General features: G+C 46.0%; 1 protein-coding gene across 2 annotated transcripts in view; it reads left to right on the top strand.

Annotated features, from left to right (window-relative positions):
* The window catches only part of B3GAT1 (beta-1,3-glucuronyltransferase 1), a 60,350-nt gene that overhangs the window by 3,993 nt on the left and 42,272 nt on the right, over positions 1–14,085 (top strand). The window contains exon 1 of one of the 2 annotated variants that reach the window (XM_052786422.1): positions 10,169–10,237. The exons of the other annotated variant lie outside the window; for it this stretch is intronic. The gene's annotated coding sequence lies outside the window, so the exon portion shown is untranslated. Of the gene's footprint in view, positions 1–10,168; positions 10,238–14,085 lie in introns of those variants that run through there. 2 annotated transcript variants of the gene reach the window in all.

Below are 14,085 nucleotides of genomic sequence, written 5' to 3'. Positions count from 1 at the left end.
AACCTTGATCCATTTCCATAGGAAATTCAGAGTTCTCTGGTTCTGCTGCTCACAGAGTGACCTGAGTGTTAATAGGCTTATATATTTAGCTTATATCTTTACATGGTGTTCCTTTCACTGTTTAAGCAATATAACTGAAACCTATCACATTATTTGTTTTACCTTACCCTGATAAAGGAGCATCTGAGGACTGGAAGTGGTATAAATTTCGCTGTGGTTCAGATAGAGAAGGCAACACCCAAGAAACACACCTTGTGTCTGGCGTTTTGGAACGTGCTGAACACTCTGATCCCTTCCCTTCCTGGAGACAGAGATGCTTCTTGGGTGCATGATTCAAGTTAACTTAATGATTTAGTCTCTTTTACATCTAAATGAGCTGCTACAGCATACCCTCTGGGATTAGCACAGATGACCTCATGTCTGGAAGAGCATAGTGCACCCTGTCCGTCTGCTTCCAGCAGGAACAAATGCACTTTCTGGATGTTTTGAGATTTGATTTTCAGTGGTGCTCTGTACTGAGCATCTTCATTTAAGAAAAAGATGTGCAGAGCCCTCTATGTCCAGTTTTCAAGGGATCGGGAGAGTCCCAGTTTCCTGCATGAGAAAAAGGTAGGCTCTGGGTATAGAACAATTAAATTCAAATACTCTGTTCCTTTTAAATGTGAGCCTAAACCAATGAGATACCTCTCTGAAAAATGCTGGAACCTCATTTAATTAGCTATCTCCTTCACCACATTTCTGTAAACTCTGAGGGTAGACAAAAGGTCTCTTGCAGTGTGAGTTGGGAAGGGACCTGCACCCTTCTCCCTGCTAGCCTTGCAACGCAAGGACAGTCACTGCTCTTCTCTGTCAAAAGCTCTAATTCCTAATTTAGGAGGTAATTCTAGTGCAAATTAGTGCGCCTTGCAGATAGAATTAGAGTCTGTGTGATGATTTGGAAAATACAATCAATTTACTCCAATTGTTTGTACATGTCAGATCTCTCCAATAATGAAGAATTTACTCCTCATGCATGAATACAAACAATGAGCTATTAGCCATGCGAGATGAGAGAGCCTGTCAGAAGCAACAATCCCAAGATGCGATGTGCTACATCAGTGAGGTTATGCCCACGTCTGTGCCGTAGGTTTTCATGCAGCAAATCCTGCTGTGTGCAGAGGCTGCAGGTTTGAAGTGCTGAGTGCGTAAGGAGGGTGACTCCTCCTTGTTAGGGGATGAAAAGCTACTCCCCCGTCCAAAATGATGTGGGAGGAGAGTCAAGGGAAAACTGTGTGGGAAGGCTCTCAATCCTGCTGCTACAGCAGGGGAAGAGAATCCAATGCTGGGTTCTGGGTGGCACAGGGGGATCGTCTCCTACCCCTGCCACTGAGCTCTGCTCTCGCAACGTGGCTGGAGTGGCCCTGTTACCCAGCTGTCGGCTTCTCCGCAGCTCCTGTGCTCCCCAAAGACTTTCTCTGCCTCTGGAGCTTGTAAAGAGTGCTGCCGTGCAACATCTTTTGAAGTCCCATTTGGGCCTTTGCTGATGCAACTGCTTATTAATAGTGTAGGTGTGGATTTTCTGTTGCAGTAATACATTTTTTGAGGTTTTGCCCTGTGTGGATGACAGACTGGTTCAAAGAGCTATGGACTATTTCCCAATATGGTGATTTACCTCAGCAGAGTGTGTCAGGTGCTCCTACCTCTCTTAGAACTCTTACAGACTATCCCTTTGTTCCACATCCATCCAGGGCTCATTAGAGGGTAAATGGAGAGTGACTGTTGATCTAATCCTTAATTTCTGGTCTTCTCATGGTCTGATCTAAACAGGGTTTTTTAGGAAGCAAACAGTATGCATATTTCATTAAATTCATTTCAATATCTGTTTAATTGTCAACGCTCTCTGTGAGGCTATGAGATGCTTACTGCTCCTTGTGAATCATTTGAGCTAACAAACAGTGAAACTGAGAAACTGGGAATGAGTTTCTCAGCGCTAAGCCTTCTTCAGCCTCCTGCTCATCTCCCTCTTCCCTCAGAAACTAGCTCTTTTGCCTGGCTCCAGGAGCGAAGGTCTGGCAGCCAGACCGCCTGATTTCTTTCCAGCACAGTTTCAGGTCTGATTTTTGGCTTTGGGTAGTTTCTAGCCCCTTTCTGCCTGATACTTCCCCATAGTTTCTGCACCCCCAGAGTTAGGCGGATAAGTAGGTCATGTAAAACCTCATTCGTGCAATGTTGTACTGAACTGCTTGCTGCCTGCAACCTGGATTACTTGCTGTTGTTTCCAAAAGTGCAGTGTAGCAGGTCAGTTCTTCTTTAAGTCAAATGACAAGGAAAAGAACAGATCTTAAGTCTTAGTGTCTCTCAGAAGTCCCAGGCAGTTACTATGCAAACTTCCTGCCATGCTGCTGGGTACATGGTATTTTTTCCTGAGTGGTGGTAATATGGCAGCTTGTAAAATGTGCTCAACCTTCCTCCTCTTTAGAGATGTGGCTGAGGAATCTTGGCTTTGCCAGAGAAAGGCGGTTCCCAGCAAAAGGTTCACTTTAATCCCCATGATGCCTACTGGAAAAGGTGACTACTTTAGCAGGGGCCCATGCTGGCTTCTGGGGCTGGAGGCCAGGATGCAGAGATCACCTCTGTGCTGAATCCAGGTAGGAGATTCCTGTGGCTGTAAATTACTTAGGCATGCAGATGTTTCAGCATATGTATCCTATCGCTGGGGCCAGCCATAATGCTGTGGGAAATGTATGAGATGGTAAAACCTACATTATCTGGGATTTAGGATGTTTGCTTTGCAGAACAAGGGATTAGAGAGAATAGAAAGCTGAAATGACCATCTGTCTGCAGAAAAAGGATCCTGTGAATTAAAATTTCCATGGTCATTTTCCCTAATCTGCTTGACTTTATTTGATATCTTCTATCAGAGCTGGTGTCCTTGTGCCCCAAACAGTAACACAGTTCATTTTCCACACGTGGAAGTTTTCTTCTACTTACGTGTTTCTACAAGGAGTTGCAAGGTATCTATAGAAAGTATTTACTTATTTGTTGCTCTTGGAGTTTCCCATTGTTGGCAGCCCTATATAATCTTAGTGCTTCGAGCACCTTCTGTCTCCAAAGAATGACAGCTGTGAGCGTGCACCTGGTTTTTGTATTGCTTCTACAACTAGTATTGAAATGCAGTTGCCTCTGGGGTGGAATGACTCATGCTGTTGAACCAAATCACTGCACAATAGTTTAGATCAGGAAGTAAGTAGTAATACTATGTGCTTATATACTAGACTTGTCAATTTTTGCAATGTGATTGTGGATCTAATGGTATTTGATGTTTCTCTGTAGAGCCTCTGTTCCTGGAAACATAGGAACCTTGAGCTTTTGTTTTTAAATAAGATTCTAGGCCTTGTGACTATAGAGAAGAAATCTGGAAGCATGTTAAAAGTGTAGCCTACGGATTCACAATCCAGAAAGCTGGAAGCCCCAAGCTTATTAATTTTAAATCTCATTAATTTTATGAGCAAATTATATTTCCCTTAAAATAGCAGACACATACTACCTGCAAAGAGCCAGCAGATCCTTGGTTCTGGGGTGCAGCCGTGCACTGTGAAATGCAGAGGCCTCTGCTCACCTAACATAACTGATACAGAGATGCTTAAAGTCTGAATGAAATAAAGTTCTTTCCTTTGTTTTTAAACCTTTCCTTGCTCTCATTCTTTGGTGGATGTAGTTCTGAAGACAGAGAGCCTGCCAGTGGGAGCTTGATTCTGGGTATCTTCAGCAAGACAAAGAGGTTGCTGAGCACTAATCAGCATTGGCAAAATGGCTCGCAGTTGTGCTGGTATTAGCATGTGCTCTCCAGAGGCTCACAGGTGTCTTCAAACACACAAAATAGATTAGGGTTCTTGCCCTTGCGGAGGCTGTTTTGTGGCATAGGAGTTTGAGATTTTTTTGCTGTACTGTGTTTTCCTTTTTCTTTTCTTTTCTTTCTTTCTCTTTCTTTTTTTGTTAATTTAAGCACAAACCAGCACCGCCACTTAGCATTTCCTTGTTTACAGCAAGGTGAGTCGTATTTACAGTGCTGGGGAATTTGTCAGGAGCTGCATTCTGCTCGTCATCTGTTTCTTCCCCATTTCAGAAAGCAATTAGCAGGCGAAGCATGTGAATAACAAAATGTGCTGGAAGGGGCTGTTCACCCAACTGTGCCGAACGAAACGGCTGCCTGTCAGTCGCTGCAAGCGACTGACAGCTCTGACACCAGGGTACAACCAAGGTCCTGTAAACAGAGATGCCCAGGGCTGGCAAGTCAGCAGAGGAGAGAAGAAAGAGATCCACGTGAAATAGCCACTGGACTTTAGGGTGCTTGAGGACACTGTCTTGGGGCAAAGAGTGGCAATTAAGGGCATATAGTGTAGAGCTTGGTCCTTCTTCTTTCCATATAAGCTGATCAGTTGCACACGCAGACTTTTGGCAGTGTCCTGAGCTGTTACTATCTTAGGAAGAATAAGGAAAAAAACTTTTGTGCTGGCTCCTGCTACTTCAGATGCAGCCTGGGCTGACATAGCATGTGTGACTGGCGTTTTAGCCAGGGGAGAGCTAAAAGATGCAGGACAACAGAGTAGTGTTTCATGGACATTTAAAAAGAAATAATCTACACATATAAGTCAATGTTTTACTTTAGTTGCATGGGACGTTTCACTGCCCTTGGAGTTATTGTACTGAGTTTGGATGCTGGATTCAATCAGGGAAGTGTGAAGCAGAGGGATTTTAGTCTGCTTTAAGTGCAAGTGTCTGTGCAAACTTAAACATAGAGCTGCTCCAGACTTTTCCATTATTCATATATTAGATGTCTTGCTCTAAGTATTGACTTGGTATCTCCAAAACTCAGCTTCTCCTCTATATGTGTCTTGGGGGAAGATGAGATTACCCCTCTTGTTTTAGAAAAGGAGCATGGTAGGGCTTGTTGAGCTGCAAGACTGAAATATGTGTATGGTCTTTGTCCAGAGCTGTGCAAGTCTCAGAAGAGTAGGTCAGAGCAGTGCCTGGCAACCGTGAGGCTTGGGTTTCATTACTAACCTATTCCGGGAACTTGAGCACACTGCAAGTCTAAAGCTTGCACTTCTCACTTTGCTTCGTGGAGATAGATCTGGGCAATGAAATTAATTTTTTGCAAAACACTCAGGTTTTGGACAGGCCCTGTTTTAAAACAGAAAATGCTGTGTCCCCAGGGTGAGGGACCAGAGGAGAGGAGAGGAGAGAAGAGGAGAGGAAGAGCATCCTCTATCCCAGGCATTTGGGTACTTCCAAATATTTTCCTTCCATCACAGATTTACTGTGACGTCCTTCAAGTGAGTAGGTCGCCTGAAAAGCAGGCCCATTTCATAAAGATTTGCATCTATCCAGCTTACCATAAAATAATAATCATACCATTTAGAATATGAAACCTGTCAGTATCGCCTGAGGGTAGATGCGCCCTTGAAAGGGAAAGTTAAGAGTGTTTATTCAGAGCAAGAAGGCAGCAGGGAGGATGGAGCTGAATACAGGCGACAGCTCCTGAGCCTGATGCTTTCTGACGGGCAGTGGCTACTCCCTCCATCAGCCAGTACCTGCGGGAATCCATCAGGCTTCCCACCTGAGGCCATGGTATAAGGGTGAGCAAAGGTTTGGCTACACAGGCAGCACGGTGAACAACCTGGGCACAAGCTGGTGTGTGCGTGCAACTTTGTGGGTAGATCCAGAGCTTGGTCTCAGGAAGGATATGGACTGAAAAACAGCCTTCCCAGGAGTGGCTGTAGGCAGAAGCCCCCTTTGGTTAATCCAGATGTGTTTATGGCAGTAGTTTCCCTAGGCAGAGTGGCACTGTACATCATACAGGTTAGAAACGATTGTCTTCACCAGGCCATTTCCCAGTAGAGCACTGCACTTTCTCCTTTCATTGCAAGGGAAAAATGTTATTCCTGTCCTGTCTGTTTCTCAGCTGCTGGTGGAGAATGCTCGCATGTCTCGGAACTAACCAGGGCAATATTTAATTTACCTGAACAGACATGAGTTGCTGAACTGTCACAAGCAGCAAAAACATAGCATGGTGTCTTGGTGCTACAGCTTGCAGGCCTCAGGTGAAGCATCGTGACCATCGAAGCCTCTGAGCCCTGCTGTTTTGATTCTTCGTCTTACGCTGGTGTTGAACAGCTGCATTTGTTGGAACAGAGATGGGAGGAGAAACTGGGTCAGTATTGAACACAACATTAAACTGGGTATTTGCAGACACAAGTTTGTTTAGTTCTAGGGACACTTTGGGCCAGTTTGAAAACGTTCTCTGTGCAAGGGGAGCCCTACGGCCCAAGGAGGAGTCCAGATCTCGTTCCTGTCTCTGCCATCATGCCTGTGTGAAAGAAGCATTGCAGCATCTGTGCAATAGGGCTTTGAGATTCAGCAACAAAGTGGTTATTTAGAAGTGAGATGTTTGTTGTTTTTATAATAGTGCATTCCTTTGAAATGGTGGGCTCAGCTCCTTGGCAGAGGATGCTGCTGGATGTGAATGCCACACACAGCCCGCACGTCCACAGACACCATGGACATAAATGCTCTACGTGCTGGAGACGGCCCAACTTGCAAAGCTCAGATCTGTATTCCTGCAGGAAGAGTGCACTTGTGTGCGTCTGTGCTTGAGTCCAGATGCTGTGCCTTTTCCTGCCTGTGCGTATGTCATCAGTGTATGCGGTGAATAAGATTGCTCTAAGTCTGTGTGCTCCTGCAAGCACTGTAGTCCTTTAGGTTTCAGTCAGGGCTTGCTTGAGCTGTTTCCTTCCTGAAAGGACTTGGGCAGTCCCTCACCTGGAGTGTGGTCTGTTCATAGATGGAGCAAGACTTCAACTCGCTTTTGGCTGGTCTGCTTTAGGAGATTTGTCTCTGTCTTTCTAGATGGGAATGAGTAGCTGTGAGACAAGGGAGGAAAGACAAAAGGAACATCAATAATAAGTAAATGTTAAATTTCTGTTTATGAAGAGGCTGTTTGGTAAGTTGGTAGCCATTAAAACAGCACTCTTAATAAAATACAACCTCAGAAAGGCCAGTTAATTCTGTGCCATACATGGATTTGCAGTATCTGAGATGGATGAGGTCTCTCCTCTGCTTTCACGAGAAACAATTTATTTACAGGGTGAGGCTGTCAGACCTCTGCCAAACTTGGCAGGTCTGCAGAATAAGCTTTTGTTTGGTTTGTATTTCTAGCTTCTTCCTTCAGCCAAAGTGGCCCTGCCTGAGCCGCAAGCTTTGTTCTGAGAAGCATTAGATGGTCAAAAGACAGGCCCTGTTCTCGCCTGCCAGCTAGTCCTGACTGATGCTGCATGTGTTTGGCAGTGTGCTCTGCGGGATGGCTTGGAGCAGAAATGAGTACTGCAAAGGTGTTGTTGCTTGAACCTCCATAGAGAATCAAAGCCTGATTTCTCTCTTTAGCTGGGAATTAGTTTGGGGAGTGACTCACTCTGCTGTCGAAGTAGCTCATGCTGCCTGCAGGGTTATCCTGGTTACTGCAGCTTGGACTCCACACTCGCATTGTTCCAGATACTCATGTGAGTGGCACTTGGCCTTATTTAAAATTTGTAATTGTAGTTGCTTTTTCTTCGCTGCTTGCTAAGCTAATGAGGTGATCAAACAGAGAGGCGGGAAGATCCACTGGGAAAAGTCAGAGATCTTTCATGGCACTGCCAGAATGCCGGAGCTCAACCTAGTCTAGCTTGTGGCATCATTTTTTACCAGGAGAGGTGGAACACCATGAGCTTTGCATCTACTGTCTGTAGGAGATTAATGTTTCTGTTCCATTGGAGCCTATGGCTCAGAAATAATGACTTGGTGAGAGGCACACCAAAATAGTGCATGGAAAGGTCATGATAACAATTACAGGAGAGTAATAAAAACAATTAAGTATTCACAGCAGCTTATTCCTTTGTAAGGGTGGAGATACCCATTTTAGAGAGGAACAGAGGTCATGCTATAGAAAGATGATGAGCATATTTGATGTGGCAGGTGATGGATTCCCTGACTTGAGCAGGGTGAGTGTCCTTTTTGTCTGTGTTCAGGGTGGTGCAGGAGCAGGAATCGGCATACATTATGAAGAAGCCTTCCCTTACACCTGCTCCGAAGGCTGTGAGGCAAGAAGCTGCAGGACTTCCTCATGCTGTGGAGGGAAAACGAGCATCTGCACCAAATCCCTGTGGTGGTACCAGTCCTCTAGGGAGAGAGAGCAGCGGCAGCATGCTGGAGCTTTCAGCATCCTTAGTGTGAATATGCATATCCTCTGTGGCTTCAGCATCTAATTCTGCTGCTGCGATGCCTCTCCATTCCTGGGCTGAATCTAGTGGGTTGGGAACATTCCTAACACCAGCAGCTTTATCTGCCACACTGCAGGCTTCTTCCTCCATCTCTGCCAAAGGGTTTGTAGCCTGCATCCTCTACTATTCAAAGGCAACATTTTGCTGCCAAGGTGATGGTGTAACTGAGATTTAAGACCTGTGTGTGTGCAAAACCCTGCAGTGTTTGAAATGGAAGTGGAAACAGTCATCCTCAATCTGTTTTTTTGTATGATTCACAAGGGGACTTCTGGGCCTTGAAAAGAAAACGTGTATCCCATGCCAATAAAATGTTGCAATGCTTACTGGTGCTTTAACAGTGTTTTCAGTGCAGGATTGATACCAAAGCATTGGGTGTGTATGCACATCCCATCAGCTTCATCAATGACAGTGTTGTTGCAGTTGAAATGGGTGAGGAAGCAGGCTCAGAGTTAAGTGCCTTGCACATTTGGAGTCAGCGGCAGAGCTGGAAATAGGACCCTGGTGCTTTGGCTCTCAATCCTCTGCTAATCACAGCACCGGAGGTGGAATGAAAGCCTTCTCCAATCTTCTACTGCTAGTGCCCAGGGCTCAGAGGCATTTCTCCTCCCTCCTGGAGTGTCTGGAGCGGAGGTAGGGATGGAGGGCTGTCAGTACTGTCTGAGGCTGGACGAATTCCTTGTGCTGCTCATCTAGGAAGCTGTGGGGATGTTGGCTGCTCTTGCCAAGTTGGAGGGACTGGAGTAACACTCCCTGCTATTAAACCTGGACTGCTTTTGTTTAGTTCTCTGATTCTATCAGAAAGCAGTGTGTTTCGCTCCTTTTTTGTTGTCAGTGGTGGTGGTTTTTTTGTTTAACAGCTATTTTGCCTTTGTTGCCAAAGCTGCAAGTAGGGCTGGGCCAAGCGAGGAAGTGTAATTAAAGTTTGCTCAGACAAAGGCATTTGGTGACGAGATGCAGTGTTGCTGAATCCACAAGGGGCACAATTAACTGATAAGAGTAAACTAATTGTTATTCATATTAAATTAGGGCACAGGTGATTTGGAAAATCTATAGACACTCCCATATGCTTTGCGATTTTGCATTGCAGATTATGGTTTTATAAGGCCCTTCTGGGATTCAGATTACAGAGGCAAAGTGTGGAGCTGTATCTAAACTGAACATATTCTTTCCTGATTAACTACATGATAAAAACATAAATGTGCACATCAGAGGATTTATCACTGTGTTTGCATATTAATTTTTCTTTTCCAGGCATGAACACAACAGTTTTTTATAGATCTGAGTGATTCTGTTTAGTGGCAGCTGGGTAAACCCAGACAAGGTGACACGATTCCCATGTTGTCACATAATAGTTTTGAGATGGAGGTTAATAGCAGGGAATGGGCATATGGCAGGGACATGACTGCCACAGGAATGGTAGGAGATGGTGAGATATTTGCTGCTGGTTCTTTTGTGCTGTGCTGTCATGGTCTGAATATTTGTAGGCAAGAGGCAGCAGGGCCATGCTCGCCCTGGCAGGGTGAGGTGAGGCTGCAAAGAGGTACAGTTTGCCTGCACACTGCACGGGAATGGCAGGCTACTTGAGCTTTTGGAACAATTCTGCATCAGGCTCTGTTGGTTTAAAAGAGCTCTGAAATGAATATTTATAAACGGGACATGAAAAAAGAGTCTAAATTGCTTGTGTGATCTTGGGACATGTGAGATATTATGATTATTTATGCGCTTCTATGTCTCGCTTTATCAGTTCATTGTGTTGCAATCCCAGAGTGTCACAAGCTTCTCTTGAAGGAAGTTCTCTCTCAGTAAGATCCAAAGCTGCCTGGTGAAGCAGTGGTAGAAAATGTGGGGACAACAGCAGGAAATGGGGCAGAGCATGTGTCAACAGCGTGGCTAAAGTATTAAGGCAGAGAGAAATGCAGTCCTTTGGCTTGGACATGGTGGTAAGTCTCCTGAACCCTAAAAACAAAAAGCGCCTGTGACTTCTGTCATATGGAAGTCCCCATTTGGGGTTGTCTCACTTAACACACCAAAAGACCCAGCAATAATTCCAGCGGTGCATGCATGTTCTTGCTTCCTCTCCTCTCTTCTGGTCTCAAGCTGTGGCATCCAGAGCAAAGACAAGAGTTTCTGACCTGTATGATGGGTGGGTGGGGGGTTGTGTAGAGGGTTTGGAAACAGAGTTTAATTACAAAGCAGTGTGGAGAGAGCTGGATTGCTGTTTATGTTTGTTTTCTAAGAGGGTGCTTCCCAATAAATTAAAATCCCTCAGAGAACAGTTTGGATGTATGTGATTTAGCACCGCCTGGGTTGAGCTAGTCTCTGAACAATCTCTGCCTTGAATTCTGGCCAAGATAACGATCAGAGAAAGGCTATAGCTGGACAAGGAGTCCAGGGGTTATTGAATCACTCCTGCCAACTCCCAGCAATGTGCTAAACCATTTCCTTTTAGATGTTCCCGAGTTAGGTTTACCTACAATGGGTCTTTAGCCCGTGAAGAGTTTCTTCCAAGATGTTAAGAAGCACCGCTCTCCAAGGGATGCTCCGTGCAATGTGTGGCTCTCCTTTCCTGGTCTCTGAACTGATGCAGGCTCTGTCTCTCTCAGCAGTGCAGGGAAGAGGGGTCTTGTGTTAGGCTGAGGTATCTTTACTGGAGGAAATCCCAGTGATAAAATGCCAGGCTAGGGCTTAATTTGTTTGCTGATTTGAAGGGGAGAGCACCACCTGCTGATACCTCACCACAGCTTTTCTTTTGGTCTCCCCAAAGCTTGCTCTGACCTGTTCCCAAATGTGCTTTGCATATATCTGTGAAGCATCCTGAGGGCATGCTGAATCCACACATCAGGGTGTATAAATGCCCTCCATGCACGTACAGAGCCTTGATGGGGTGAAACAGCTCCTGCAGGCAGCGCTGCCAGGAAGAGAGTATCTCCCTGTCTTGGCTTCAAGGTAAAGACGGGCCGTACTCAGGGAATAGTTTTCCTCCAAAGGTCCTTTCGGACATTCATCCTGTCAGGTGGATCAGTGCCCTGCCTGTCTTCCAAAGCCTGTTGGTGGTGTCCAGGCCCATGCATCTGTGTGAGGGCACTGCCCAGCTGGGAATTGCTGCATGATCAGTCTGTGCCTGTCTGCTGCTCACTTGGAGGCTGGTTGCAGAAGTCGAGCTGGGTGATGAGGCAGCATCTCTGATAGCTTATGTAGGTGAAGCCCATGAGATAGAATGTTTGAGTGGAACGTAAGGAGATTTTGGATGGGATGACAGCTTTTATTGTTGCTTGCTGTACCTTTACTAGAAGAAAAAGAAACCTTGGCTTCAAAATAGATTTGTCACAGAATTATCTGCCAGTTTTCCCCCCACTGAAGCCCAACAGAATAAAAGGCTGGTAACTGCTCTCTGTAGCACAGCAACAAGGGCAATAGTTGCTGGAAACAAGTCTGCACAAATAGCAGAACATGTTGTTCCACCCCATAAGAAGCTTATGCTCTGCTTGAAAACCTGTTGGCCTCTGTTTGGCACTTGGAGAATAATAACTGGGCTAGTGGGTGCTTGCTGGAGGATCTTTTTGCCCAGCATACACATGTCAACCAAAGTAGGAGCAAGGATCCATTCCAGAGTATGGGATGGACAGTAGTGCTTAAAGGGAGCACCATAGATAAGTTGAGGGGTTTTGTTTCATGGAGGCTTAACACGAGTGGTTAATTTGATTTGTGGTTATGAGCAGCTACTGCTCAGCCCTGCTGTGGGAAAAAGGGGAATTGTCTAAGGTTGGCAAAGGGGCCAAACTTTGAGGGTTTTTTTCTCCATGGCCTCTCCCAGACCCTAGGGTCCCTCTCATCTGCATGACAAGGTAAGTGGGACTATCAAATGAAGTTCTCCCTTCCTAGTGTCAGGCTAGCTCTGAAGAACTCAGGCCTGTCATTTCAAAAACTGACCCATCTCTTTCCTCATCCTGTTTCTGTAGATAGTCATATCTCAAGTCTGGCACCACAAGGCGGTAATAATCTGGAGCCCAGCCTACAAGTGGAGGAAACCCCTAGAAAGCCTGAGGTGAGGTAGTTCCCATGTTCAGGCTGCCTGAGGCCTGAAAACAAGACAGCTCTGCTGGAGGGAGTGGAGCTGTGATTGGGGTAGCAGGGGAGGCTGCCAGCCAGGTTAGATGGGAAATGTGGACCACATCAGACCTTGGGTTGCTCCAGCTGCTCTGCTGCTCCCTCCCAGCAGCCCAGCACTGTGCTTGTGCATGCTCCGCTGAAACGTACCCTGCTATTTGCTGAATATTTGCCCTCACGCTCTTCCTTTTACCCTGCGCTGCCTCGGCTAATGAGGTTATTGTTTAGCCGGAGAGAGGCATCCGCTCATGTTTGTGCCTGGCTGCAGCGTGGTTCCAAGCAGAGATCCTCCTGACAGTGCCAGATGGCGAGCCGCAAGCACGGGGAAGAGGGGGAAAGGGAGCTGCAGCTCTGCCCCCTCCCGGGAAAAAAGCCTGGTGGGAGTGTGTCTGCCCCGGCTCTGCTGCTGCGTGGCTTTGGAGTCTGGAAGGGGTAGACGGAGCACGATCAAGGAGTGGGCCTTGGGATGGCTGGGGCAGGCAGAGTGTGTCAGGCTGTGAGCATCTAGTTTAGGTTTTCTTGTGCCTCCAGTCCTGTGGTAATAAACCTAGCCAGAAGCACAGCTTTAATATTTAAAAAATGACATTTAAGGTATTGAATATATGCTACGTTCTCCAGAAGAATATCTATGTGTGTGTGTGTTTGTGTGCACACGCTTAGGGCTTTGTTTTCCTTTTATAGTGGATTGTTGTGTGTATGTATTTTACTCGGGGTATTCTGTGCTATAATAAGAAGGGGGAGGGAGCGGGAAAATACTGTTCTGTTTATATACACTGCTGTCAACAGCGATGCTGCGTGTTTCAGATTCGCATTCTCTGTGAAGCACTCTAGATTCCAGGCAAACAACACCCTTCCCCCTTTATCCCAAGATCCTTCGGGAGGATTGTCTGAGCCTCTCCTCCCATACCCCTCTTGCTGGCAGGCTTGCCCTCTCCTGGAATTTGGCTCTGGTGAATGTGGCACACTCCATACCCAGCAAGCAAACAAGTCGATATGCTAAGGTTCAAAGGGACAACCTTGGAAAATGTCAGAGCAGCGTCTCTGCACCATTGTTCTAGTGCTCTGATCACAAAAAGGAGCTCTGAGTGAGTCAGGCTGTAATTTTCAGTTGGGGGGGCAGGGAAGGGACGCAGAAATGCCTCTCTGTATGTGTCTATGTCTCTCCTGAGCTTCTCTGACACTTCTCCCAATGCCTTTCACCTTTGTGAGTCTTCAGAGACACTGATGCAGGGCTGAGCCTGTAATGTTACTGCTCACCCATAATATTTATAAATCTCAGGTGTAGCACATCTCCGTTCCCTCCTCCCTGAGTTTTTATGTGTTCAGCTTTTGTGGCAGGAGCATTTTTATGTCTCTTCTCCCTCATTTTCCCCTCTCTCACCCAGCCCTGAAATAGTCAATGAATGTGCCCTTTCTTATCTCTTGATATAGGCCTCAAGGGACAGTTCCTTCCTATCCATCTCCTGAATGCCATAACAGCAGGTAGCCTGGGACATGCTGGAAAAGCGCTGGGTCTGAATCCGCCCTTTTGATATAAGTGGACATTATGCATTTTTAATACACATAGAGTTCAGTGAAACCCTTAGTACTAGCTGAATTGGCACAAAATTCCCAGGCAAGTAGTCTTTGGAGCTGATCTCTCCCTAGGTACCTTGCAGAAAATGAGACCAAGGACAAAAAA

The sequence above is a fragment of the Harpia harpyja genome, chromosome 4 (assembly GCF_026419915.1).
Source record: "Harpia harpyja isolate bHarHar1 chromosome 4, bHarHar1 primary haplotype, whole genome shotgun sequence".
Lineage (NCBI taxonomy): Eukaryota > Metazoa > Chordata > Aves > Accipitriformes > Accipitridae > Harpia > Harpia harpyja.
This window is presented reverse-complemented; position numbering and strand designations above follow the sequence as displayed.